The 22,234-nt window shown below is 50.8% G+C and overlaps 42 non-coding genes across 42 annotated transcripts; 11 read left to right on the top strand and 31 right to left on the bottom strand.

Moving 5' to 3' along the window:
- Positions 1-1,142: 1,142 nt before the first annotated feature.
- Positions 1,143-1,215, bottom strand: trnar-acg (transfer RNA arginine (anticodon ACG)). The gene has a single exon. It is a non-coding gene; the product is annotated as a tRNA-Arg (tRNA).
- Positions 1,216-1,845: 630 nt separating this feature from the next.
- Positions 1,846-1,917, top strand: trnae-cuc (transfer RNA glutamic acid (anticodon CUC)). Its single transcript has one exon. It is a non-coding gene; the product is annotated as a tRNA-Glu (tRNA).
- A 55-nt stretch (positions 1,918-1,972) lies between these two features.
- Positions 1,973-2,059, bottom strand: trnay-gua (transfer RNA tyrosine (anticodon GUA)). The gene is given in 2 exon segments: positions 1,973-2,008; positions 2,023-2,059. It is a non-coding gene; the product is annotated as a tRNA-Tyr (tRNA).
- A 123-nt stretch (positions 2,060-2,182) lies between these two features.
- trnae-uuc (transfer RNA glutamic acid (anticodon UUC)) lies at positions 2,183-2,254 on the bottom strand. Its single transcript has one exon. It is a non-coding gene; the product is annotated as a tRNA-Glu (tRNA).
- Positions 2,255-3,557: 1,303 nt separating this feature from the next.
- trnay-gua (transfer RNA tyrosine (anticodon GUA)) lies at positions 3,558-3,644 on the bottom strand. Its single transcript is given in 2 exon segments — positions 3,558-3,593; positions 3,608-3,644. It is a non-coding gene; the product is annotated as a tRNA-Tyr (tRNA).
- Positions 3,645-4,313: 669 nt separating this feature from the next.
- On the bottom strand, positions 4,314-4,386 carry trnar-acg (transfer RNA arginine (anticodon ACG)). Its single transcript has one exon. It is a non-coding gene; the product is annotated as a tRNA-Arg (tRNA).
- Positions 4,387-5,016: 630 nt separating this feature from the next.
- Positions 5,017-5,088, top strand: trnae-cuc (transfer RNA glutamic acid (anticodon CUC)). The gene has a single exon. It is a non-coding gene; the product is annotated as a tRNA-Glu (tRNA).
- A 55-nt stretch (positions 5,089-5,143) lies between these two features.
- trnay-gua (transfer RNA tyrosine (anticodon GUA)) lies at positions 5,144-5,230 on the bottom strand. The gene is given in 2 exon segments: positions 5,144-5,179; positions 5,194-5,230. It is a non-coding gene; the product is annotated as a tRNA-Tyr (tRNA).
- Positions 5,231-5,901: 671 nt separating this feature from the next.
- Positions 5,902-5,974, bottom strand: trnar-acg (transfer RNA arginine (anticodon ACG)). The gene has a single exon. It is a non-coding gene; the product is annotated as a tRNA-Arg (tRNA).
- Positions 5,975-6,604: 630 nt separating this feature from the next.
- On the top strand, positions 6,605-6,676 carry trnae-cuc (transfer RNA glutamic acid (anticodon CUC)). Its single transcript has one exon. It is a non-coding gene; the product is annotated as a tRNA-Glu (tRNA).
- A 55-nt stretch (positions 6,677-6,731) lies between these two features.
- On the bottom strand, positions 6,732-6,818 carry trnay-gua (transfer RNA tyrosine (anticodon GUA)). The gene is given in 2 exon segments: positions 6,732-6,767; positions 6,782-6,818. It is a non-coding gene; the product is annotated as a tRNA-Tyr (tRNA).
- A 123-nt stretch (positions 6,819-6,941) lies between these two features.
- On the bottom strand, positions 6,942-7,013 carry trnae-uuc (transfer RNA glutamic acid (anticodon UUC)). Its single transcript has one exon. It is a non-coding gene; the product is annotated as a tRNA-Glu (tRNA).
- Positions 7,014-7,488: 475 nt separating this feature from the next.
- Positions 7,489-7,561, bottom strand: trnar-acg (transfer RNA arginine (anticodon ACG)). Its single transcript has one exon. It is a non-coding gene; the product is annotated as a tRNA-Arg (tRNA).
- A 630-nt stretch (positions 7,562-8,191) lies between these two features.
- Positions 8,192-8,263, top strand: trnae-cuc (transfer RNA glutamic acid (anticodon CUC)). Its single transcript has one exon. It is a non-coding gene; the product is annotated as a tRNA-Glu (tRNA).
- Positions 8,264-8,318: 55 nt separating this feature from the next.
- On the bottom strand, positions 8,319-8,405 carry trnay-gua (transfer RNA tyrosine (anticodon GUA)). The gene is given in 2 exon segments: positions 8,319-8,354; positions 8,369-8,405. It is a non-coding gene; the product is annotated as a tRNA-Tyr (tRNA).
- A 123-nt stretch (positions 8,406-8,528) lies between these two features.
- trnae-uuc (transfer RNA glutamic acid (anticodon UUC)) lies at positions 8,529-8,600 on the bottom strand. The gene has a single exon. It is a non-coding gene; the product is annotated as a tRNA-Glu (tRNA).
- Positions 8,601-9,074: 474 nt separating this feature from the next.
- On the bottom strand, positions 9,075-9,147 carry trnar-acg (transfer RNA arginine (anticodon ACG)). Its single transcript has one exon. It is a non-coding gene; the product is annotated as a tRNA-Arg (tRNA).
- A 630-nt stretch (positions 9,148-9,777) lies between these two features.
- On the top strand, positions 9,778-9,849 carry trnae-cuc (transfer RNA glutamic acid (anticodon CUC)). Its single transcript has one exon. It is a non-coding gene; the product is annotated as a tRNA-Glu (tRNA).
- A 265-nt stretch (positions 9,850-10,114) lies between these two features.
- Positions 10,115-10,186, bottom strand: trnae-uuc (transfer RNA glutamic acid (anticodon UUC)). Its single transcript has one exon. It is a non-coding gene; the product is annotated as a tRNA-Glu (tRNA).
- Positions 10,187-10,662: 476 nt separating this feature from the next.
- trnar-acg (transfer RNA arginine (anticodon ACG)) lies at positions 10,663-10,735 on the bottom strand. Its single transcript has one exon. It is a non-coding gene; the product is annotated as a tRNA-Arg (tRNA).
- Positions 10,736-11,365: 630 nt separating this feature from the next.
- trnae-cuc (transfer RNA glutamic acid (anticodon CUC)) lies at positions 11,366-11,440 on the top strand. Its single transcript has one exon. It is a non-coding gene; the product is annotated as a tRNA-Glu (tRNA).
- Positions 11,441-11,705: 265 nt separating this feature from the next.
- On the bottom strand, positions 11,706-11,777 carry trnae-uuc (transfer RNA glutamic acid (anticodon UUC)). The gene has a single exon. It is a non-coding gene; the product is annotated as a tRNA-Glu (tRNA).
- A 474-nt stretch (positions 11,778-12,251) lies between these two features.
- On the bottom strand, positions 12,252-12,324 carry trnar-acg (transfer RNA arginine (anticodon ACG)). The gene has a single exon. It is a non-coding gene; the product is annotated as a tRNA-Arg (tRNA).
- Positions 12,325-13,291: 967 nt separating this feature from the next.
- Positions 13,292-13,363, bottom strand: trnae-uuc (transfer RNA glutamic acid (anticodon UUC)). Its single transcript has one exon. It is a non-coding gene; the product is annotated as a tRNA-Glu (tRNA).
- Positions 13,364-13,838: 475 nt separating this feature from the next.
- Positions 13,839-13,911, bottom strand: trnar-acg (transfer RNA arginine (anticodon ACG)). The gene has a single exon. It is a non-coding gene; the product is annotated as a tRNA-Arg (tRNA).
- A 630-nt stretch (positions 13,912-14,541) lies between these two features.
- trnae-cuc (transfer RNA glutamic acid (anticodon CUC)) lies at positions 14,542-14,613 on the top strand. The gene has a single exon. It is a non-coding gene; the product is annotated as a tRNA-Glu (tRNA).
- A 55-nt stretch (positions 14,614-14,668) lies between these two features.
- On the bottom strand, positions 14,669-14,755 carry trnay-gua (transfer RNA tyrosine (anticodon GUA)). The gene is given in 2 exon segments: positions 14,669-14,704; positions 14,719-14,755. It is a non-coding gene; the product is annotated as a tRNA-Tyr (tRNA).
- A 123-nt stretch (positions 14,756-14,878) lies between these two features.
- On the bottom strand, positions 14,879-14,950 carry trnae-uuc (transfer RNA glutamic acid (anticodon UUC)). Its single transcript has one exon. It is a non-coding gene; the product is annotated as a tRNA-Glu (tRNA).
- Positions 14,951-15,424: 474 nt separating this feature from the next.
- On the bottom strand, positions 15,425-15,497 carry trnar-acg (transfer RNA arginine (anticodon ACG)). The gene has a single exon. It is a non-coding gene; the product is annotated as a tRNA-Arg (tRNA).
- A 630-nt stretch (positions 15,498-16,127) lies between these two features.
- Positions 16,128-16,199, top strand: trnae-cuc (transfer RNA glutamic acid (anticodon CUC)). Its single transcript has one exon. It is a non-coding gene; the product is annotated as a tRNA-Glu (tRNA).
- A 55-nt stretch (positions 16,200-16,254) lies between these two features.
- Positions 16,255-16,341, bottom strand: trnay-gua (transfer RNA tyrosine (anticodon GUA)). Its single transcript is given in 2 exon segments — positions 16,255-16,290; positions 16,305-16,341. It is a non-coding gene; the product is annotated as a tRNA-Tyr (tRNA).
- A 123-nt stretch (positions 16,342-16,464) lies between these two features.
- On the bottom strand, positions 16,465-16,536 carry trnae-uuc (transfer RNA glutamic acid (anticodon UUC)). Its single transcript has one exon. It is a non-coding gene; the product is annotated as a tRNA-Glu (tRNA).
- Positions 16,537-17,011: 475 nt separating this feature from the next.
- Positions 17,012-17,084, bottom strand: trnar-acg (transfer RNA arginine (anticodon ACG)). Its single transcript has one exon. It is a non-coding gene; the product is annotated as a tRNA-Arg (tRNA).
- Positions 17,085-17,714: 630 nt separating this feature from the next.
- trnae-cuc (transfer RNA glutamic acid (anticodon CUC)) lies at positions 17,715-17,786 on the top strand. Its single transcript has one exon. It is a non-coding gene; the product is annotated as a tRNA-Glu (tRNA).
- A 265-nt stretch (positions 17,787-18,051) lies between these two features.
- trnae-uuc (transfer RNA glutamic acid (anticodon UUC)) lies at positions 18,052-18,123 on the bottom strand. Its single transcript has one exon. It is a non-coding gene; the product is annotated as a tRNA-Glu (tRNA).
- Positions 18,124-18,597: 474 nt separating this feature from the next.
- Positions 18,598-18,670, bottom strand: trnar-acg (transfer RNA arginine (anticodon ACG)). Its single transcript has one exon. It is a non-coding gene; the product is annotated as a tRNA-Arg (tRNA).
- A 630-nt stretch (positions 18,671-19,300) lies between these two features.
- On the top strand, positions 19,301-19,372 carry trnae-cuc (transfer RNA glutamic acid (anticodon CUC)). Its single transcript has one exon. It is a non-coding gene; the product is annotated as a tRNA-Glu (tRNA).
- Positions 19,373-19,637: 265 nt separating this feature from the next.
- Positions 19,638-19,709, bottom strand: trnae-uuc (transfer RNA glutamic acid (anticodon UUC)). The gene has a single exon. It is a non-coding gene; the product is annotated as a tRNA-Glu (tRNA).
- A 1,177-nt stretch (positions 19,710-20,886) lies between these two features.
- On the top strand, positions 20,887-20,958 carry trnae-cuc (transfer RNA glutamic acid (anticodon CUC)). Its single transcript has one exon. It is a non-coding gene; the product is annotated as a tRNA-Glu (tRNA).
- A 55-nt stretch (positions 20,959-21,013) lies between these two features.
- trnay-gua (transfer RNA tyrosine (anticodon GUA)) lies at positions 21,014-21,100 on the bottom strand. Its single transcript is given in 2 exon segments — positions 21,014-21,049; positions 21,064-21,100. It is a non-coding gene; the product is annotated as a tRNA-Tyr (tRNA).
- A 123-nt stretch (positions 21,101-21,223) lies between these two features.
- trnae-uuc (transfer RNA glutamic acid (anticodon UUC)) lies at positions 21,224-21,295 on the bottom strand. The gene has a single exon. It is a non-coding gene; the product is annotated as a tRNA-Glu (tRNA).
- A 474-nt stretch (positions 21,296-21,769) lies between these two features.
- trnar-acg (transfer RNA arginine (anticodon ACG)) lies at positions 21,770-21,842 on the bottom strand. The gene has a single exon. It is a non-coding gene; the product is annotated as a tRNA-Arg (tRNA).
- Positions 21,843-22,234: the final 392 nt, after the last annotated feature.

The following is a 22,234-nucleotide window of genomic DNA, read 5'->3' as shown; positions in this document are numbered from 1 at the left end:
CTATGCGATCTCCTTTAAAAACCTTTTTTCCCAGAAGTAAAGGTAAAGTAACAGTCATGCATTCAAAATTGTACTTAGCTAAAACAAGTTTAGCATCAAATATGCTGCATCAAATGTAATGTATTAAAAAAGTAGAAGTATCATGTACATTATCTATGTAGATTATAATTAGTGATGATTTACAAAAGACTGACTTACTTTGCAAATGTTGTTTGTTAAGAAGTTATAACATCAATGAAATAGTATCACCTCCAGCGTAAATTATTTCGCTTGTCTCCGGGTGCGCTTGACGTTGATTGGTCAATTCCTGAATGATTCGTGATAGCGATACGAGCGGCGATTGGCCATAGCATTCGAATCATGGATGAATCGTGATAGCGATATGAGCGGCGATTGGCCATAGCATTCGAATCATGGATGCAACCGGGAACGTGATTGGCTGTCATAATCATGAAAAACCACGATTTACAGGTGACAGGGAGCGCCACTGGCCCACCGATGAGGCGCCCTGGTGTTTACACGCATCTTGGTGGTGTTTGCCTGGAGCGGGGCCTGTCGCAACATCAACTTTTTCTCATGCCATTAACAGGCCTGGAGCCAACGTAAGGCAGCGCTCCAAAGAGGGGTCTGCTATGAAAAGCTTGAAGACGGAGGCGTCACATGTTAGGGATCTCTGTCTTCCTGGCGTGGCTAACGTAGCTGGGTAGCAAATTACTTTAAAACAGTGCAAGGCTGGCCGCTCAAAAAGCCAGGCATACCTCAGAGACGACGACACTCTGTGCTATGCGCTCTGTCAACCTCGAGCTCCTTCGCCAGATGCTCTGCAGAAGAAGGGCTGAAAACAAAAAGCGGAGTGAGTCAGGCACCTCTTGGCACTGAGAGCACGGCTGGGCTCTCCTTGTTGTCTTTTGCAAGCTGCTTAAAGCAAGGTCCCCGTGACAGTGCTTATGCGATGCATTTGAAAGCACGCACGGTATTGTATGGTAGGTGCTATCTAGCTGACAAAACGGCCTATGGTTGGACTGTCAGTTTACAAGAAAAAAAAAAACTAACCATTCCAATACCAATAGTCAAAAACTATGGGCTAATAAAACAAACTAATAAAACTGCTGTAGGCTGATAGCGAAGCAAAAGAGGCAGATCGAGCCAGCCAGGAGTCGAACCTAGAATCTTCTGATCCGTAGTCAGACGCGTTATCCATTGCGCCACTGGCCCACCGGTCAGGCGCCCTGGTGTTTACACGCATCTTGGTGGTGTTCGCCTGGAGCGGGGCCTGTCGCAACATCAACTTTTTCTCATGCCATTAACAGGCCTGGAGCCAACGTAAGGAAGCGCTCCGATGAGGGGTCTGCTATGAAAAGCTTGAAGACTGAGGCGTCACATGTTAGGGATCTCTGTCTTCCTGGCGTGGCTAACGTAGCTGGGTAGCAAATTACTTTAAAACAGTGCAAGGCTGGCCGCTCAAAAAGCCAGGCATACCTCAGAGACGACGACACTCTGTGCTATGCGCTCTGTCAACCTGGAGCTCCTTCGCCAGATGCTCTGCAGAAGAAGGGCTGAAAACAAAAAGCGGAGTGAGTCAGGCACCTCTTGGCACTGAGAGCACGGCTGGGCTCTCCTTGTTGTCTTTTGCAAGCTGCTTTGATTGAATTGAAAGTTGCGGTGTTGTTAGGATGTTCTCACGGAGCATGTGACAGTTTCTCAGTGGAAGAACTGTGATCCAGGGTCAGAGACTCTCTCCTCTCCAAGAGGAAAAGGCTAGCCTTAGCGGTTTTGCTTGAGAAATTGCAGCAAAATCTGGTAGAGGCCCACAGGCAGGCTTGAGGAGACAGGCTGAACAGCCCTTCCCTGGTGGTCTAGTGGTTAGGATTCGGCGCTCTCACCGCCGCGGCCCGGGTTCGATTCCCGGTCAGGGAACGTTCCTTTTGCCCTCCAGCATGGCCAAGAAAATGTTTGAGTGTGAAAAGTGACCTCCTTCGAGCCGGAGTCGAACCAGCGACCTAAGGATTGCCAACGTTCCACCTACAGTCCTCCGCTCTACCAGCTGAGCTATCGAAGGTATGCAGGGAAAGAGAAGAACCTCAACCTATCAGGTTGCTGCAGCTCCACTGCTGGCTAAAAGCGATTCAGGAATAGACAGAAGCGCTGGCTGTTCAGTAAGGGGAGCAAAGACAAGCCAAACTTCCCATACCGGGAGTCGAACCCGGGCCGCCTGGGTGAAAACCAGGAATCCTGACCGCTAGACCATATGGGAAAGCCTGCTAGCGCCGGTCAGGCTTGTGTGCCATTTTTCATGCGTGTGGCCAGTACAAGGGCAGGGTTATGTTAGGCCCTTTGGCATTCAGTGTGTGACCGTCGCCTTTAAGAATATGGCAATGTTCCGAAGGGATTGTTTACTGAATTCACTTGTACCAGACTCGATGGAGGGAGCTGTCATTTGTCTCTCCCAGGGGGTGCAGCTCTCTCCCATTCTTGTGTTCGCATAAAAAGATACTATAAACTGGTCATTAAAGCAAGGTCCCCGTGACAGTGCTTATGCGATGCATTTGAAAACACGCACGGTATTGTATGGTAGGCGCTATCTAGCTGACAAAACGGCCTATGGTTGGACTGTCAGTTTACAAGAAAAAAAACTAACCATTCCAATACCAATAGTCAAAAACTATGGGCTAATAAAACAAGCTAATAAAACTGCTGTAGGCTGACAGCGAAGCAAAAGAGGCAGATCGAGCAAGCCAGAAGTCGAACCTAGAATCTTCTGATCCGTAGTCAGACGCTTTATCCATTGCACCACTGGCCCACCGGTCAGGCACCCTGGTGTTTACACGCATCTTGGTGGTGTTTGCCTGGAGCGGCGCCTGTCGCAACACCAACTTTTTCTCATGCCATTAACAGGCCTGGAGCCAACGTAAGGAAGCGCTCCGATGAGGGGTCTGCTATGAAAAGCTTGAAGACGGAGGCGTCACATGTTAGGGATCTCTGTCTTCCTGGCGTGGCTAACGTAGCTGGGTAGCAAATTACTTTAAAACAGTGCAAGGCTGGCCACTCAAAAAGCCAGGCATACCTCAGAGACGACGGCACTCTGTGCTATGCGCTCTGTCAACCTCGAGCTCCTTCGCCAGATGCTTTGCAGAAGAAGGGCTGAAAACAAAAAGTGGAGTGAGTCAGGCACCTCTTGGCACTGAGAGCACGGCTGGGCTCTCCTTGTTGTCTTTTGCAAGCTGCTTTGATTGAATTGCAAGTTGCGATGTTGTTAGGATGTTCTCACAGAGCATGTGACAGTTTCTCAGTGGAAGAACTGTGATCCAGGGTCAGAGACTCTCTCCTCTCCAAGAGGAAAAGGCTAGCCTTAGCGGTTTTGCTTGAGAAATTGCAGCAAAATCTGGTAGAGGCCCACAGGCAGGCTTGAGGAGACAGGCTGAACAGCCCTTCCCTGGTGGTCTATTGGTTAGGATTCGGCGCTCTCACCGCCGCGGCCCGGGTTCGATTCCCGGTCAGGGAACGTTCCTTTTGCCCTCCAGCGCGGCCAAGAAAATGTTTGAGTGTGAAAAGTGACCTCCTTCGAGCCGGAGTCGAACCAGCGACCTAAGGATTGCCAATGGTCCACCTACAGTCCTCCGCTCTACCAGCTGAGCTATCGAAGGTATGCAGGGAAAGAGAAGAACCTCAACCTATCAGGTTGCTGCAGCTCCACTGCTGGCTAAAAGCGATTCAGTAATAGACAGAAGCTCTGGCTGTTCGATAAGGGGAGCAAAGACAAGCCAAACTTCCCATACCGGGAGTCGAACCCGGGCCGCCTGGGTGAAAACCAGGAATCCTGACGGCTAGACCATATGGGAAAGCCCGCAAACGCCGGTCAGGCTTGTGTGCCATTTTTCATGCGTGTGGCCTTTACAAGGGCAGGGTTATGTTAGGCCCTTTGGCATTCAGTGTGTGACCGTCGCCTTTAAGAATATGGCAATGTTCCGAAGGGATTGTTTACTGAATTCACTTGTACCAGACTCGATGGAGGGAGATGTCATTTGTCTCTCCCAGGGGGTGCAGCTCTCTCCCATTCTTGTGTTCGCATAAAAAGATACTATAAACTGGTCATTAAAGCAAGGTCCCCGTGACAGTGCTTATGCGATGCATTTGAAAGCACGCACGGTATTGTATGGTAGGCGCTATCTAGCTGACAAAACGGCCTATGGTTGGACTGTCAGTTTACAAGAAAAAAAAACTAACCATTCCAATACCAATAGTCAAAAACTATGGGCTAATAAAACAAGCTAATAAAACTGCTGTAGGCTGATAGCGAAGCAAAAGAGGCAGATCGAGCCAGCCAGGAGTCAAACCTAGAATCTTCTGATCCGTAGTCAGACGCGTTATCCATTGCGCCACTGGCCCACCGGTGAGGCGCCCTGGTGTTTACACGCATCTTGGTGGTGTTTGCCTGGAGCGGGGCCTGTCGCAACATCAACTTTTTCTCATGCCATTAACAGGCCTGGAGCCAACGTAAGGAAGCGCTCCAAAGAGGGGTCTGCTATGAAAAGCTTGAAGACGGAGCCGTCACATGTTAGGGATCTCTGTCTTCCTGGCGTGGCTAACGTAGCTGGGTAGCAAATTACTTTAAAACAGTGCAAGGCTGGCCGCTCAAAAAGCCAGGCATACCTCAGAGACGACGACACTCTGTGCTATGCGCTCTGTCAACCTCGAGCTCCTTCGCCAGATGCTCTGCAGAAGAAGGGCTGAAAACAAAAAGCGGAGTGAGTCAGGCACCTCTTGGCACTGAGAGCACGGCTGGGCTCTCCTTGTTGTCTTTTGCAAGCTGCTTTGATTGAATTGCAAGTTGCGATGTTGTTAGGATGTTCTCACAGAGCATGTGACAGTTTCTCAGTGGAAGAACTGTGATCCAGGGTCAGAGACTCTCTCCTCTCCAAGAGGAAAAGGCTAGCCTTAGCGGTTTTGCTTGAGAAATTGCAGCAAAATCTGGTAGAGGCCCACAGGCAGGCTTGAGGAGACAGGCTGAACAGCCCTTCCCTGGTGGTCTAGTGGTTAGGATTCGGCGCTCTCACCGCCGCGGCCCGGGTTCGATTCCCGGTCAGGGAACGTTCCTTTTGCCCTCCAGCGCGGCCAAGAAAATGTTTGAGTGTGAAAAGTGACCTCCTTCGAGCCGGAGTCGAACCAGCGACCTAAGGATTGCCAATGGTCCACCTACAGTCCTCCGCTCTACCAGCTGAGCTATCGAAGGTATGCAGGGAAAGAGAAGAACCTCAACCTATCAGGTTGCTGCAGCTCCACTGCTGGCTAAAAGCGATTCAGTAATAGACAGAAGCTCTGGCTGTTCGATAAGGGGAGCAAAGACAAGCCAAACTTCCCATACCGGGAGTCGAACCCGGGCCGCCTGGGTGAAAACCAGGAATCCTGACGGCTAGACCATATGGGAAAGCCCGCAAACGCCGGTCAGGCTTGTGTGCCATTTTTCATGCGTGTGGCCTTTACAAGGGCAGGGTTATGTTAGGCCCTTTGGCATTCAGTGTGTGACCGTCGCCTTTAAGAATATGGCAATGTTCCGAAGGGATTGTTTACTGAATTCTCTTGTACCAGACTCGATGGAGGGAGATGTCATTTGTCTCTCCCAGGGGGTGCAGCTCTCTCCCATTCTTGTGTTCGCATAAAAAGATACTATAAACTGGTCATTAAAGCAAGGTCCCCGTGACAGTGCTTATGCGATGCATTTGAAAGCACGCACGGTATTGTATGGTAGGTGCTATCTAGCTGACAAAACGGCCTATGGTTGGACTGTCAGTTTACAAGAAAAAAAAAAACTAACCATTCCAATACCAATAGTCAAAAACTATGGGCTAATAAAACAAACTAATAAAACTGCTGTAGGCTGATAGCGAAGCAAAAGAGGCAGATCGAGCCAGCCAGGAGTCGAACCTAGAATCTTCTGATCCGTAGTCAGACGCGTTTTCCATTGCGCCACTGGCCCACCGGTCATGCGCCCTGGTGTTTACACGCATCTTGGTGGTGTTTGCCTGGAGCGGGGCCTGTCGCAACATCAACTTTTTCTCATGCCATTAACAGGCCTGGAGCCAACGTAAGGAAGCGCTCCAAAGAGGGGTCTGCTATGAAAAGCTTGAAGACGGAGGCGTCACATGTTAGGGATCTCTGTCTTCCTGGCGTGGCTAACGTAGCTGGGTAGCAAATTACTTTAAAACAGTGCAAGGCTGGCCGCTCAAAAAGCCAGGCATACCTCAGAGACGACGACACTCTGTGCTATGCGCTCTGTCAACCTCGAGCTCCTTCGCCAGATGCTCTGCAGAAGAAGGGCTGAAAACAAAAAGCGGAGTGAGTCAGGCACCTCTTGGCACTGAGAGCACGGCTGGGCTCTCCTTGTTGTCTTTTGCAAGCTGCTTTGATTGAATTGCAAGTTGCGGTGTTGTTAGGATGTTCTCACGGAGCATGTGACAGTTTCTCAGTGGAAGAACTGTGATCCAGGGTCAGAGACTCTCTCCTCTCCAAGAGGAAAAGGCTAGCCTTAGCGGTTTTGCTTGAGAAATTGCAGCAAAATCTGGTAGAGGCCCACAGGCAGGCTTGAGGAGACAGGCTGAAGAGCCCTTCCCTGGTGGTCTAGTGGTTAGGATTCGGCGCTCTCACCGCCGCGGCCCGGGTTCGATTCCCGGTCAGGGAACGTTCCTTTTGCCCTCCAGCGCGGCCAAGAAAATGTTTGAGTGTGAAAAGTGACCTCCTTCGAGCCGGAGTCGAACCAGCGACCTAAGGATTGCCAACGTTCCACCTACAGTCCTCCGCTCTACCAGCTGAGCTATCGAAGGTATGCAGGGAAAGAGAAGAACCTCAACCTATCAGGTTGCTGCAGCTCCACTGCTGGCTAAAAGCGATTCAGTAATAGACAGAAGCTCTGGCTGTTCGATAAGGGGAGCAAAGACAAGCCAAACTTCCCATACCGGGAGTCGAACCCGGGCCGCCTGGGTGAAAACCAGGAATCCTGACCGCTAGACCATATGGGAAAGCCCGCAAACGCCGGTCAGGCTTGTGTGCCATTTTTCATGCGTGTGGCCAGTACAAGGGCAGGGTTATGTTAGGCCCTTTGGCATTCAGTGTGTGACCGTCGCCTTTAAGAATATGGCAATGTTCCGAAGGGATTGTTTACTGAATTCACTTGTACCAGACTCGATGGAGGGAGATGTCATTTGTCTCTCCCAGGGGGTGCAGCTCTCTCCCATTCTTGTGTTCGCATAAAAAGATACTATAAACTGGTCATTAAAGCAAGGTCCCCGTGACAGTGCTTATGCGATGCATTTGAAAGCACGCACGGTATTGTATGGTAGGTGCTATCTAGCTGACAAAACGGCCTATGGTTGGACTGTCAGTTTACAAGAAAAAAAAAACTAACCATTCCAATACCAATAGTCAAAAACTATGGGCTAATAAAACAAACTAATAAAACTGCTGTAGGCTGATAGCGAAGCAAAAGAGGCAGATCGAGCCAGCCAGGAGTCGAACCTAGAATCTTCTGATCCGTAGTCAGACGCGTTATCCATTGCGCCACTGGCCCACCGGTCAGGCGGCCTGGTGTTTACACGCATCTTGGTGGTGTTCGCCTGGAGCGGGGCCTGTCGCAACATCAACTTTTTCTCATGCCATTAACAGGCCTGGAGCCAACGTAAGGAAGCGCTCCGATGAGGGGTCTGCTATGAAAAGCTTGAAGACGGAGGCGTCACATGTTAGGGATCTCTGTCTTCCTGGCGTGGCTAACGTAGCTGGGTAGCAAATTACTTTAAAACAGTGCAAGGCTGGCCGCTCAAAAAACCAGGCATACCTCAGAGACGACGACACTCTGTGCTATGCGCTCTGTCAACCTCGAGCTCCTTCGCCAGATGCTCTGCAGAAGAAGGGCTGAAAACAAAAAGCGGAGTGAGTCAGGCACCTCTTGGCACTGAGAGCACGGCTGGGCTCTCCTTGTTGTCTTTTGCAAGCTGCTTTGATTGAATTGCAAGTTGCGGTGTTGTTAGGATGTTCTCACGGAGCATGTGACAGTTTCTCAGTGGAAGAACTGTGATCCAGGGTCAGAGACTCTCTCCTCTCCAAGAGGAAAAGGCTAGCCTTAGCGGTTTTGCTTGAGAAATTGCAGCAAAATCTGGTAGAGGCCCACAGGCAGGCTTGAGGAGACAGGCTGAACAGCCCTTCCCTGGTGGTCTAGTGGTTAGGATTCGGCGCTCTCACCGCCGCGGCCCGGGTTCGATTCCCGGTCAGGGAACGTTCCTTTTGCCCTCCAGCGCGGCCAAGAAAATGTTTGAGTGTGAAAAGTGACCTCCTTCGAGCCGGAGTCGAACCAGCGACCTAAGGATTGCCAACGTTCCACCTACAGTCCTCCGCTCTACCAGCTGAGCTATCGAAGGTTTGCAGGGAAAGAGAAGAACCTCAACCTATCAGGTTGCTGCAGCTCCACTGCTGGCTAAAAGCGATTCAGTAATAGACAGAAGCTCTGGCTGTTCGATAAGGGGAGCAAAGACAAGCCAAACTTCCCATACCGGGAGTCGAACCCGGGCCGCCTGGGTGAAAACCAGGAATCCTGACCGCTAGACCATATGGGAAAGCCCGCAAATGCCGGTCAGGCTTGTGTGCCATTTTTCATGCGTGTGGCCAGTACAAGGGCAGGGTTATGTTAGGCCCTTTGGCATTCAGTGTGTGACCGTCGCCTTTAAGAATATGGCAATGTTCCGAAGGGATTGTTTACTGAATTCACTTGTACCAGACTCGATGGAGGGAGATGTCATTTGTCTCTCCCAGGGGGTGCAGCTCTCTCCCATTCTTGTGTTCGCATAAAAAGATACTATAAACTGGTCATTAAAGCAAGGTCCCCGTGACAGTGCTTATGCGATGCATTTGAAAGCACGCACGGTATTGTTTGGTAGGCGCTATCTAGCTGACAAAACGGCCTATGGTTGGACTGTCAGTTTACAAGAAAAAAAAACTAACCATTCCAATACCAATAGTCAAAAACTATGGGCTAATAAAACAAGCTAATAAAACTGCTGTAGGCTGATAGCGAAGCAAAAGAGGCAGATCGAGCCAGCCAGGAGTCGAACCTAGAATCTTCTGATCCGTAGTCAGACGCGTTATCCATTGCGCCACTGGCCCACCGGTGAGGCGCCCTGGTGTTTACACGCATCTTGGTGGTGTTTGCCTGGAGCGGGGCCTGTCGCAACATCAACTTTTTCTCATGCCATTAACAGGCCTGGAGCCAACGTAAGGAAGCGCTCCAAAGAGGGGTCTGCTATGAAAAGCTTGAAGACGGAGGCGTCACATGTTAGGGATCTCTGTCTTCCTGGCGTGGCTAACGTAGCTGGGTAGCAAATTACTTTAAAACAGTGCAAGGCTGGCCGCTCAAAAAGCCAGGCATACCTCAGAGACGACGACACTCTGTGCTATGCGCTCTGTCAACCTCGAGCTCCTTCGCCAGATGCTCTGCAGAAGAAGGGCTGAAAACAAAAAGCGGAGTGAGTCAGGCACCTCTTGGCACTGAGAGCACGGCTGGGCTCTTCTTGTTGTCTTTTGCAAGCTGCTTTGATTGAATTGCAAGTTGCGATGTTGTTAGGATGTTCTCACAGAGCATGTGACAGTTTCTCAGTGGAAGAACTGTGATCCAGGGTCAGAGACTCTCTCCTCTCCAAGAGGAAAAGGCTAGCCTTAGCGGTTTTGCTTGAGAAATTGCAGAAAAATCTGGTAGAGGCCCACAGGCAGGCTTGAGGAGACAGGCTGAACAGCCCTTCCCTGGTGGTCTAGTGGTTAGGATTCGGCGCTCTCACCGCCGCGGCCCGGGTTCGATTCCCGGTCAGGGAACGTTCCTTTTGCCCTCCAGCGCGGCCAAGAAAATGTTTGAGTGTGAAAAGTGACCTCCTTCGAGCCGGAGTCGAACCAGCGACCTAAGGATTGCCAACGTTCCACCTACAGTCCTCCGCTATACCAGCTGAGCTATCGAAGGTATGCAGGGAAAGAGAAGAACCTCAACCTATCAGGTTGCTGCAGCTCCACTGCTGGCTAAATGCGATTCAGTAATAGACAGAAGCTCTGGCTGTTCGATAAGGGGAGCAAAGACAAGCCAAACTTCCCATACCGGGAGTCGAACCCGGGCCGCCTGGGTGAAAACCAGGAATCCTGACCGCTAGACCATATGGGAAAGCCCGCAAACGCCGGTCAGGCTTGTGTGCCATTTTTCATGCGTGTGGCCAGTACAAGGGCAGGGTTATGTTAGGCCCTTTGGCATTCAGTGTGTGACCGTCGCCTTTAAGAATATGGCAATGTTCCGAAGGGATTGTTTACTGAATTCACTTGTACCAGACTCGATGGAGGGAGATGTCATTCGTCTCTCCCAGGGGGTGCAGCTCTCTCCCATTCTTGTGTTCGCATAAAAAGATACTATAAACTGGTCATTAAAGCAAGGTCCCCGTGACAGTGCTTATGCGATGCATTTGAAAGCACGCACGGTATTGTATGGTAGGTGCTATCTAGCTGACAAAACGGCCTATGGTTGGACTGTCAGTTTACAAGAAAAAAAAAAACTAACCATTCCAATACCAATAGTCAAAAACTATGGGCTAATAAAACAAACTAATAAAACTGCTGTAGGCTGATAGCGAAGCAAAAGAGGCAGATCGAGCCAGCCAGGAGTCGAACCTAGAATCTTCTGATCCGTAGTCAGACGCGTTATCCATTGCGCCACTGGCCCACCGGTAAGGCGCCCTGGTGTTTACACGCATCTTGGTGGTGTTCGCCTGGAGCGGGGCCTGTCGCAACATCAACTTTTTCTCATGCCATTAACAGGCCTGGAGCCAACGTAAGGAAGCGCTCCGATGAGGGGTCTGCTATGAAAAGCTTGAAGATGGAGGCGTCACATGTTAGGGATCTCTGTCTTCCTGGCGTGGCTAACGTAGCTGGGTAGCAAATTTTTTTAAAACAGTGCAAGGCTGGCCGCTCAAAAAACCAGGCATACCTCAGAGACGACGACACTCTGTGCTATGCGCTCTGTCAACCTCGAGCTCCTTCGCCAGATGCTCTGCAGAAGAAGGGCTGAAAACAAAAAGCGGAGTGAGTCAGGCACCTCTTGGCACTGAGAGCACGGCTGGGCTCTCCTTGTTGTCTTTTGCAAGCTGCTTTGATTGAATTGCAAGTTGCGGTGTTGTTAGGATGTTCTCACGGAGCAATTGACAGTTTCTCAGTGGAAGAACTGTGATCCAGGGTCAGAGACTCTCTCCTCTCCAAGAGGAAAAGGCTAGCCTTAGCGGTTTTGCTTGAGAAATTGCAGCAAAATCTGGTAGAGGCCCACAGGCAGGCTTGAGGAGACAGGCTGAACAGCCCTTCCCTGGTGGTCTAGTAGTGGTTAGGATTCGGCGCTCTCACCGCCGCGGCCCGGGTTCGATTCCCGGTCAGGGAACGTTCCTTTTGCCCTCCAGCGCGGCCAAGAAAATGTTTGAGTGTGAAAAGTGACCTCCTTCGAGCCGGAGTTGAACCAGCGACCTAAGGATTGCCAACGGTCCACCTACAGTCCTCCACTCTACCAGCTGAGCTATCGAAGGTATGCAGGGAAAGAGAAGAACCTCAACCTATCAGGTTGCTGCAGCTCCACTGCTGGCTAAAAGCGATTCAGTAATAGACAGAAGCTCTGGCTGTTCGATAAGGGGAGCAAAGACAAGCCAAACTTCCCATACCGGGAGTCGAACCCGGGCCGCCTGGGTGAAAACCAGGAATCCTGACCGCTAGACCATATGGGAAAGCCCGCAAACGCCGGTCAGGCTTGTGTGCCATTTTTCATGCGTGTGGCCAGTACAAGGGCAGGGTTATGTTAGGCCCTTTGGCATTCAGTGTGTGACCGTCGCCTTTAAGAATATGGCAATGTTCCGAAGGGATTGTTTACTGAATTCACTTGTACCAGACTCGATGGAGGGAGATGTCATTTGTCTCTCCCAGGGGGTGCAGCTCTCTCCCATTCTTGTGTTCGCATAAAAAGATACTATAAACTGGTCATTAAAGCAAGGTCCCCGTGACAGTGCTTATGCGATGCATTTGAAAGCACGCATGGTATTGTATGGTAGGCGCTATCTAGCTGACAAAACGGCCTATGGTTGGACTGTCAGTTTACAAGAAAAAAAAACTAACCATTCCAATACCAATAGTCAAAAACTATGGGCTAATAAAACAAGCTAATAAAACTGCTGTAGGCTGATAGCGAAGCAAAAGAGGCAGATCGAGCCAGCCAGGAGTCGAACCTAGAATCTTCTGATCCGTAGTCAGACGCGTTATCCATTGCGCCACTGGCCCACCGATGAGGCGCCCTGGTGTTTACACGCATCTTGGTGGTGTTTGCCTGGAGCGGGGCCTGTCGCAACATCAACTTTTTCTCATGCCATTAACAGGCCTGGAGCCAACGTAAGGAAGCGCTCCAAAGAGGGGTCTGCTATGAAAAGCTTGAAGACGGAGGCGTCACATGTTAGGGATCTCTGTCTTCCTGGCGTGGCTAACGTAGCTGGGTAGCAAATTACTTTAAAACAGTGCAAGGCTGGCCGCTCAAAAAGCCAGGCATACCTCAGAGACGACGACACTCTGTGCTCTGCGCTCTGTCAACCTCGAGCTCCTTCGCCAGATGCTCTGCAGAAGAAGGGCTGAAAACAAAAAGCGGAGTGAGTCAGGCACCTCTTGGCACTGAGAGCACGGCTGGGCTCTCCTTGTTGTCTTTTGCAAGCTGCTTTGATTGAATTGCAAGTTGCGATGTTGTTAGGATGTTCTCACAGAGCATGTGACAGTTTCTCAGTGGAAGAACTGTGATCCAGGGTCAGAGACTCTCTCCTCTCCAAGAGGAAAAGGCTAGCCTTAGCGGTTTTGCTTGAGAAATTGCAGCAAAATCTGGTAGAGGCCCACAGGCAGGCTTGAGGAGACAGGCTGAACAGCCCTTCCCTGGTGGTCTAGTGGTTAGGATTCGGCGCTCTCACCGCCGCGGCCCGGTTTCGATTCCCGGTCAGGGAACGTTCCTTTTGCCCTCCAGCGCGGCCAAGAAGATGTTTGAGTGTGAAAAGTGACCTCCTTCGAGCCGGAGTCGAACCAGCGACCTAAGGATTGCCAACGTTCCACCTACAGTCCTCCGCTATACCAGCTGAGCTATCGAAGGTATGCAAGGAAAGAGAAGAACCTCAACCTATCAGGTTGCTGCAGCTCCACTGCTGGCTAAATGCGATTCAGTAATAGACAGAAGCTCTGGCTGTTCGATAAGGGGAGCAAAGACAAGCCAAACTTCCCATACCGGGAGTCGAACCCGGGGCGCCTGGGTGAAAACCAGGAATCCTGACCGCTAGACCATATGGGAAAGCCCGCAAACGCCGGTCAGGCTTGTGTGCCATTTTTCATGCGTGTGGCCAGTACAAGGGCAGGGTTATGTTAGGCCCTTTGGCATTCAGTGTGTGACCGTCGCCTTTAAGAATATGGCAATGTTCCGAAGGGATTGTTTACTGAATTCACTTGTACCAGACTCGATGGAGGGAGATGTCATTTGTCTCTCCCAGGGGGTGCAGCTCTCTCCCATTCTTGTGTTCGCATAAAAAGATACTATAAACTGGTCATTAAAGCAAGGTCCCCGTGACAGTGCTTATGCGATGCATTTGAAAGCACGCACGGTATTGTATGGTAGGTGCTATCTAGCTGACAAAACGGCCTATGGTTGGACTGTCAGTTTACAAGAAAAAAAAAACTAACCATTCCAATACCAATAGTCAAAAACTATGGGCTAATAAAACAAACTAATAAAACTGCTGTAGGCTGATAGCGAAGCAAAAGAGGCAGATCGAGCCAGCCAGGAGTCGAACCTAGAATCTTCTGATCCGTAGTCAGACGCGTTATCCATTGCGCCACTGGCCCACCGGTCAGGTGGCCTGGTGTTTACACGCATCTTGGTGGTGTTCGCCTGGAGCGGGGCCTGTCGCAACATCAACTTTTTCTCATGCCATTAACAGGCCTGGAGCCAACGTAAGGAAGCGCTCCAAAGAGGGGTCTGCTATGAAAAGCTTGAAGACGGAGGCGTCACATGTTAGGGATCTCTGTCTTCCTGGCGTGGCTAACGTAGCTGGGTAGCAAATTACTTTAAAACAGTGCAAGGCTGGCCGCTCAAAAAGCCAGGCATACCTCAGAGACGACGACACTCTGTGCTATGCGCTCTGTCAACCTCGAGCTCCTTCGCCAGATGCTCTGCAGAAGAAGGGCTGAAAACAAAAAGCGGAGTGAGTCAGGCACCTCTTGGCACTGAGAGCACGGCTGGGCTCTCCTTGTTGTCTTTTGCAAGCTGCTTTGATTGAATTGCAAGTTGCGGTGTTGTTAGGATGTTCTCACGGAGCATGTGACAGTTTCTCAGTGGAAGAACTGTGATCCAGGGTCAGAGACTCTCTCCTCTCCAAGAGGAAAAGGCTAGCCTTAGCGGTTTTGCTTGAGAAATTGCAGCAAAATCTGGTAGAGGCCCACAGGCAGGCTTGAGGAGACAGGCTGAACAGCCCTTCCCTGGTGGTCTAGTGGTTAGGATTCGGCGCTCTCACCGCCGCGGCCCGGGTTCGATTCCCGGTCAGGGAACGTTCCTTTTGCCCTCCAGCGCGGCCAAGAAAATGTTTGAGTGTGAAAAGTGACCTCCTTCGAGCCGGAGTCGAACCAGCGACCTAAGGATTGCCAACGTTCCACCTACAGTCCTCCGCTCTACCAGCTGAGCTATCGAAGGTATGCAGGGAAAGAGAAGAACCTCAACCTATCAGGTTGCTGCAGCTCCACTGCTGGCTAAAAGCAATTCAGTAATAGACAGAAGCTCTGGCTGTTCGATAAGGGGAGCAAAGACAAGCCAAACTTCCCATACCGGGAGTCGAACCCGGGCCGCCTGGGTGAAAACCAGGAATCCTGACCGCTAGACCATATGGGAAAGCCCGCAAACGCCGGTCAGGCTTGTGTGCCATTTTTCATGCGTGTGGCCAGTACAAGGGCAGGGTTATGTTAGGCCCTTTGGCATTCAGTGTGTGACCGTCGCCTTTAAGAATATGGCAATGTTCCGAAGGGATTGTTTACTGAATTCACTTGTACCAGACTCGATGGAGGGAGATGTCATTTGTCTCTCCCAGGGGGTGCAGCTCTCTCCCATTCATGTGTTCGCATAAAAAGATACTATAAACTGGTCATTAAAGCAAGGTCCCCGTGACAGTGCTTATGCGATGCATTTGAAAGCACGCACGGTATTGTATGGTAGGCGCTATCTAGCTGACAAAACGGCCTATGGTTGGACTGTCAGTTTACAAGAAAAAAAAACTAACCATTCCAATACCAATAGTCAAAAACTATGGGCTAATAAAACAAGCTAATAAAACTGCTGTAGGCTGATAGCGAAGCAAAAGAGGCAGATCGAGCCAGCCAGGAGTCGAACCTAGAATCTTCTGATCCGTAGTCAGACGCGTTATCCATTGCGCCACTGGCCCACCGGTCAGGCGCCCTGGTGTTTACACGCATCTTGGTGGTGTTCGCCTGGAGCGGGGCCTGTCGCAACATCAACTTTTTCTCATGCCATTAACAGGCCTGGAGCCAACGTAAGGAAGCGCTCCAAAGAGGGGTCTGCTATGAAAAGCTTGAAGACGGAGGCGTCACATGTTAGGGATCTCTGTCTTCCTGGCGTGGCTAACGTAGCTGGGTAGCAAATTACTTTAAAACAGTGCAAGGCTGGCCGCTCAAAAAACCAGGCATACCTCAGAGACGACGACACTCTGTGCTATGCGCTCTGTCAACCTCGAGCTCCTTCGCCAGATGCTCTGCAGAAGAAGGGCTGAAAACAAAAAGCGGAGTGAGTCAGGCACCTCTTGGCACTGAGAGCACGGCTGGGCTCTCCTTGTTGTCTTTTGCAAGCTGCTTTGATTGAATTGCAAGTTGCGGTGTTGTTAGGATGTTCTCACGGAGCATGTGACAGTTTCTCAGTGGAAGAACTGTGATCCAGGGTCAGAGACTCTCTCCTCTCCAAGAGGAAAAGGCTAGCCTTAGCGGTTTTGCTTGAGAAATTGCAGCAAAATCTGGTAGAGGCCCACAGGCAGGCTTGAGGAGACAGGCTGAAGAGCCCTTCCCTGGTGGTCTAGTGGTTAGGATTCGGCGCTCTCACCGCCGCGGCCCGGGTTCGATTCCCGGTCAGGGAACGTTCCTTTTGCCCTCCAGCGCGGCCAAGAAAATGTTTGAGTGTGAAAAGTGACCTCCTTCGAGCCGGAGTCGAACCAGCGACCTAAGGATTGCCAACGTTCCACCTACAGTCCTCCGCTCTACCAGCTGAGCTATCGAAGGTATGCAGGGAAAGAGAAGAACCTCAACCTATCAGGTTGCTGCAGCTCCACTGCTGGCTAAAAGCGATTCAGTAATAGACAGAAGCTCTGGCTGTTCGATAAGGGGAGTAAAGACAAGCCAAACTTCCCATACCGGGAGTCGAACCCGGGCCGCCTGGGTGAAAACCAGGAATCCTGACCGCTAGACCATATGGGAAAGCCCGCAAACGCCGGTCAGGCTTGTGTGCCATTTTTCATGCGTGTGGCCAGTACAAGGGCAGGGTTATGTTAGGCCCTTTGGCATTCAGTGTGTGACCGTCGCCTTTAAGAATATGGCAATGTTCCGAAGGGATTGTTTACTGAATTCACTTGTACCAGACTCGATGGAGGGAGATGTCATTTGTCTCTCCCAGGGGGTGCAGCTCTCTCCCATTCTTGTGTTCGCATAAAAAGATACTATAAACTGGTCATTAAAGCAAGGTCCCCGTGACAGTGCTTATGCGATGCATTTGAAAGCACGCACGGTATTGTATGGTAGGTGCTATCTAGCTGACAAAACGGCCTATGGTTGGACTGTCAGTTTACAAGAAAAAAAAAACTAACCATTCCAATACCAATAGTCAAAAACTATGGGCTAATAAAACAAACTAATAAAACTGCTGTAGGCTGATAGCGAAGCAAAAGAGGCAGATCGAGCCAGCCAGGAGTCGAACCTAGAATCTTCTGATCCGTAGTCAGACGCGTTATCCATTGCGCCACTGGCCCACCGGTCAGGCGGCCTGGTGTTTACACGCATCTTGGTGGTGTTCGCCTGGAGCGGGGCCTGTCGCAACATCAACTTTTTCTCATGCCATTAACAGGCCTGGAGCCAACGTAAGGAAGCGCTCCGATGAGGGGTCTGCTATGAAAAGCTTGAAGACGGAGGCGTCACATGTTAGGGATCTCTGTCTTCCTGGCGTGGCTAACGTAGCTGGGTAGCAAATTACTTTAAAACAGTGCAAGGCTGGCCGCTCAAAAAACCAGGCATACCTCAGAGACGACGACACTCTGTGCTATGCGCTCTGTCAACCTCGAGCTCCTTCGCCAGATGCTCTGCAGAAGAAGGGCTGAAAACAAAAAGCGGAGTGAGTCAGGCACCTCTTGGCACTGAGAGCACGGCTGGGCTCTCCTTGTTGTCTTTTGCAAGCTGCTTTGATTGAATTGCAAGTTGCGGTGTTGTTAGGATGTTCTCACGGAGCATGTGACAGTTTCTCAGTGGAAGAACTGTGATCCAGGGTCAGAGACTCTCTCCTCTCCAAGAGGAAAAGGCTAGCCTTAGCGGTTTTGCTTGAGAAATTGCAGCAAAATCTGGTAGAGGCCCACAGGCAGGCTTGAGGAGACAGGCTGAACAGCCCTTCCCTGGTGGTCTAGTGGTTAGGATTCGGCGCTCTCACCGCCGCGGCCCGGGTTCGATTCCCGGTCAGGGAACGTTCCTTTTGCCCTCCAGCGCGGCCAAGAAAATGTTTGAGTGTGAAAAGTGACCTCCTTCGAGCCGGAGTCAAACCAGCGACCTAAGGATTGCCAACGTTCCACCTACAGTCCTCCGCTCTACCAGCTGAGCTATCGAAGGTATGCAGGGAAAGAGAAGAACCTCAACCTATCAGGTTGCTGCAGCTCCACTGCTGGCTAAAAGCGATTCAGTAATAGACAGAAGCTCTGGCTGTTCGATAAGGGGAGCAAAGACAAGCCAAACTTCCCATACCGGGAGTCGAACCCGGGCCGCCTGGGTGAAAACCAGGAATCCTGACCGCTAGACCATATGGGAAAGCCCGCAAACGCCGGTCAGGCTTGTGTGCCATTTTTCATGCGTGTGGCAAGTACAAGGGCAGGGTTATGTTAGGCCCTTTGGCATTCAGTGTGTGACCGTCGCCTTTAAGAATATGGCAATGTTCCGAAGGGATTGTTTACTGAATTCACTTGTACCAGACTCGATGGAGGGAGATGTCATTTGTCTCTCCCAGGGGGTGCAGCTCTCTCCCATTCATGTGTTCGCATAAAAAGATACTATAAACTGGTCATTAAAGCAAGGTCCCCGTGACAGTGCTTATGCGATGCATTTGAAAGCACGCACGGTATTGTATGGTAGGCGCTATCTAGCTGACAAAACGGCATATGGTTGGACTGTCAGTTTACAAGAAAAAAAAACTAACCATTCCAATACCAATAGTCAAAAACTATGGGCTAATAAAACAAGCTAATAAAACTGCTGTAGGCTGATAGCGAAGCAAAAGAGGCAGATCGAGCCAGCCAGGAGTCGAACCTAGAATCTTCTGATCCGTAGTCAGACGCGTTATCCATTGCGCCACTGGCCCACCGGTGAGGCGCCCTGGTGTTTACACGCATCTTGGTGGTGTTTGCCTGGAGCGGGGCCTGTCGCAACATCAACTTTTTCTCATGCCATTAACAGGCCTGGAGCCAACGTAAGGAAGCGCTCCAAAGAGGGGTCTGCTATGAAAAGCTTGAAGACGGAGGCGTCACATGTTAGGGATCTCTGTCTTCCTGGCGTGGCTAACGTAGCTGGGTAGCAAATTACTTTAAAACAGTGCAAGGCTGGCCGCTCAAAAAGCCAGGCATACCTCAGAGACGACGACACTCTGTGCTATGCGCTCTGTCAACCTCGAGCTCCTTCGCCAGATGCTCTGCAGAAGAAGGGCTGAAAACAAAAAGCGGAGTGAGTCAGGCACCTCTTGGCACTGAGAGCACGGCTGGGCTCTCCTTGTTGTCTTTTGCAAGCTGCTTTGATTGAATTGCAAGTTGCGGTGTTGTTAGGATGTTCTCACGGAGCATGTGACAGTTTCTCAGTGGAAGAACTGTGATCCAGGGTCAGAGACTCTCTCCTCTCCAAGAGGAAAAGTCTAGCCTTAGCGGTTTTGCTTGAGAAATTGCAGCAAAATCTGGTAGAGGCCCACAGGCAGGCTTGAGGAGACAGGCTGAAGAGCCCTTCCCTGGTGGTCTAGTGGTTAGGATTCGGCGCTCTCACCGCCGCGGCCCGGGTTCGATTCCCGGTCAGGGAACGTTCCTTTTGCCCTCCAGCGCGGCCAAGAAAATGTTTGAGTGTGAAAAGTGACCTCCTTCGAGCCGGAGTCAAACCAGCGACCTAAGGATTGCCAACGTTCCACCTACAGTCCTCCGCTCTACCAGCTGAGCTATCGAAGGTATGCAGGGAAAGAGAAGAACCTCAACCTATCAGGTTGCTGCAGCTCCACTGCTGGCTAAAAGCGATTCAGTAATAGACAGAAGCTCTGGCTGTTCGATAAGGGGAGCAAAGACAAGCCAAACTTCCCATACCGGGAGTCGAACCCGGGCCGCCTGGGTGAAAACCAGGAATCCTGACCGCTAGACCATATGGGAAAGCCCGCAAACGCCGGTCAGGCTTGTGTGCCATTTTTCATGCGTGTGGCCAGTACAAGGGCAGGGTTATGTTAGGCCCTTTGGCATTCAGTGTGTGACCGTCGCCTTTAAGAATATGGCAATGTTCCGAAGGGATTGTTTACTGAATTCACTTGTACCAGACTCGATGGAGGGAGATGTCATTTGTCTCTCCCAGGGAGTGCAGCTCTCTCCCATTCTTGTGTTCGCATAAAAAGATACTATAAACTGGTCATTAAAGCAAGGTCCCCGTGACAGTGCTTATGCGATGCATTTGAAAGCACGCACGGTATTGTATGGTAGGCGCTATCTAGCTGACAAAACGGCCTATGGTTGGACTGTCAGTTTACAAGAAAAAAAAACTAACCATTCCAATACCAATAGTCAAAAACTATGGGCTAATAAAACAAGCTAATAAAACTGCTGTAGGCTGATAGCGAAGCAAAAGAGGCAGATCGAGCCAGCCAGGAGTCAAACCTAGAATCTTCTGATCCGTAGTCAGACGCGTTATCCATTGCTCCACTGGCCCACCGGTCAGGCGCCCTGGTGTTTACACGCATCTTGGTGGTGTTCGCCTGGAGCGGGGCCTGTCGCAACATCAACTTTTTCTCATGCCATTAACAGGCCTGGAGCCAACGTAAGGAAGCGCTCCGATGAGGGGTCTGCTATGAAAAGCTTGAAGACGGAGGCGTCACATGTTAGGGATCTCTGTCTTCCTGGCGTGGCTAACGTAGCTGGGTAGCAAATTACTTTAAAACAGTGCAAGGCTGGCCGCTCAAAAAAACAGGCATACCTCAGAGACGACGACACTCTGTGCTATGCGCTCTGTCAACCTCGAGCTCCTTCGCCAGATGCTCTGCAGAAGAAGGGCTGAAAACAAAAAGCGGAGTGAGTCAGGCACCTCTTGGCACTGAGAGCACGGCTGGGCTCTCCTTGTTGTCTTTTGCAAGCTGCTTTGATTGAATTGCAAGTTGCGGTGTTGTTAGGATGTTCTCACGGAGCATGTGACAGTTTCTCAGTGGAAGAACTGTGATCCAGGGTCAGAGACTCTCTCCTCTCCAAGAGGAAAAGGCTAGCCTTAGCGGTTTTGCTTGAGAAATTGCAGCAAAATCTGGTAGAGGCCCACAGGCAGGCTTGAGGAGACAGGCTGAAGAGCCCTTCCCTGGTGGTCTAGTGGTTAGGATTCGGCGCTCTCACCGCCGCGGCCCGGGTTCGATTCCCGGTCAGGGAACGTTCCTTTTGCCCTCCAGCGCAGCCAAGAAAATGTTTGAGTGTGAAAAGTGACCTCCTTCGAGCCGGAGTCGAACCAGCGACCTAAGGATTGCCAACGTTCCACCTACAGTCCTCCGCTCTACCAGCTGAGCTATCGAAGGTATGCAGGGAAAGAGAAGAACCTCAACCTATCAGGTTGCTGCAGCTCCACTGCTGGCTAAAAGCGATTCAGTAATAGACAGAAGCTCTGGCTGTTCGATAAGGGGAGCAAAGACAAGCCAAACTTCCCATACCGGGAGTCGAACCCGGGCCGCCTGGGTGAAAACCAGGAATCCTGACCGCTAGACCATATGGGAAAGCCCGCAAACGCCGGTCAGGCTTGTGTGCCATTTTTCATGCGTGTGGCCAGTACAAGGGCAGGGTTATGTTAGGCCCTTTGGCATTCAGTGTGTGACCGTCGCCTTTAAGAATATGGCAATGTTCCGAAGGGATTGTTTACTGAATTCACTTGTACCAGACTCGATGGAGGGAGATGTCATTTGTCTCTCCCAGGGGGTGCAGCTCTCTCCCATTCTTGTGTTCGCATAAAAAGATACTATAAACTGGTCATTAAAGCAAGGTCCCCGTGACAGTGCTTATGCGATGCATTTGAAAGCACGCACGGTATTGTATGGTAGGCGCTATCTAGCTGACAAAACGGCCTATGGTTGGACTGTCAGTTTACAAGAAAAAAAAACTAACCATTCCAATACCAATAGTCAAAAACTATGGGCTAATAAAACAAGCTAATAAAACTGCTGTAGGCTGATAGCGAAGCAAAAGAGGCAGATCGAGCCAGCCAGGAGTCGAACCTAGAATCTTCTGATCCGTAGTCAGACGCGTTATCCATTGCGCCACTGGCCCACCGGTCAGGCGCCCTGGTGTTTACACGCATCTTGGTGGTGTTCGCCTGGAGCGGGGCCTGTCGCAACATCAACTTTTTCTCATGCCATTAACAGGCCTGGAGCCAACGTAAGGAAGCGCTCCGATGAGGGGTCTGCTATGAAAAGCTTGAAGACGGAGGCGTCACATGTTAGGGATCTCTGTCTTCCTGGCGTGGCTAACGTAGCTGGGTAGCAAATTACTTTAAAACAGTGCAAGGCTGGCCGCTCAAAAAACCAGGCATACCTCAGAGACGACGACACTCTGTGCTATGCGCTCTGTCAACCTCGAGCTCCTTCGCCAGATGCTCTGCAGAAGAAGGGCTGAAAACAAAAAGCGGAGTGAGTCAGGCACCTCTTGGCACTGAGAGCACG

This window comes from Pseudorasbora parva, chromosome 22 (assembly GCF_024679245.1).
Source record: "Pseudorasbora parva isolate DD20220531a chromosome 22, ASM2467924v1, whole genome shotgun sequence".
Taxonomy (NCBI): domain Eukaryota; kingdom Metazoa; phylum Chordata; class Actinopteri; order Cypriniformes; family Gobionidae; genus Pseudorasbora; species Pseudorasbora parva.
This window is presented reverse-complemented; position numbering and strand designations above follow the sequence as displayed.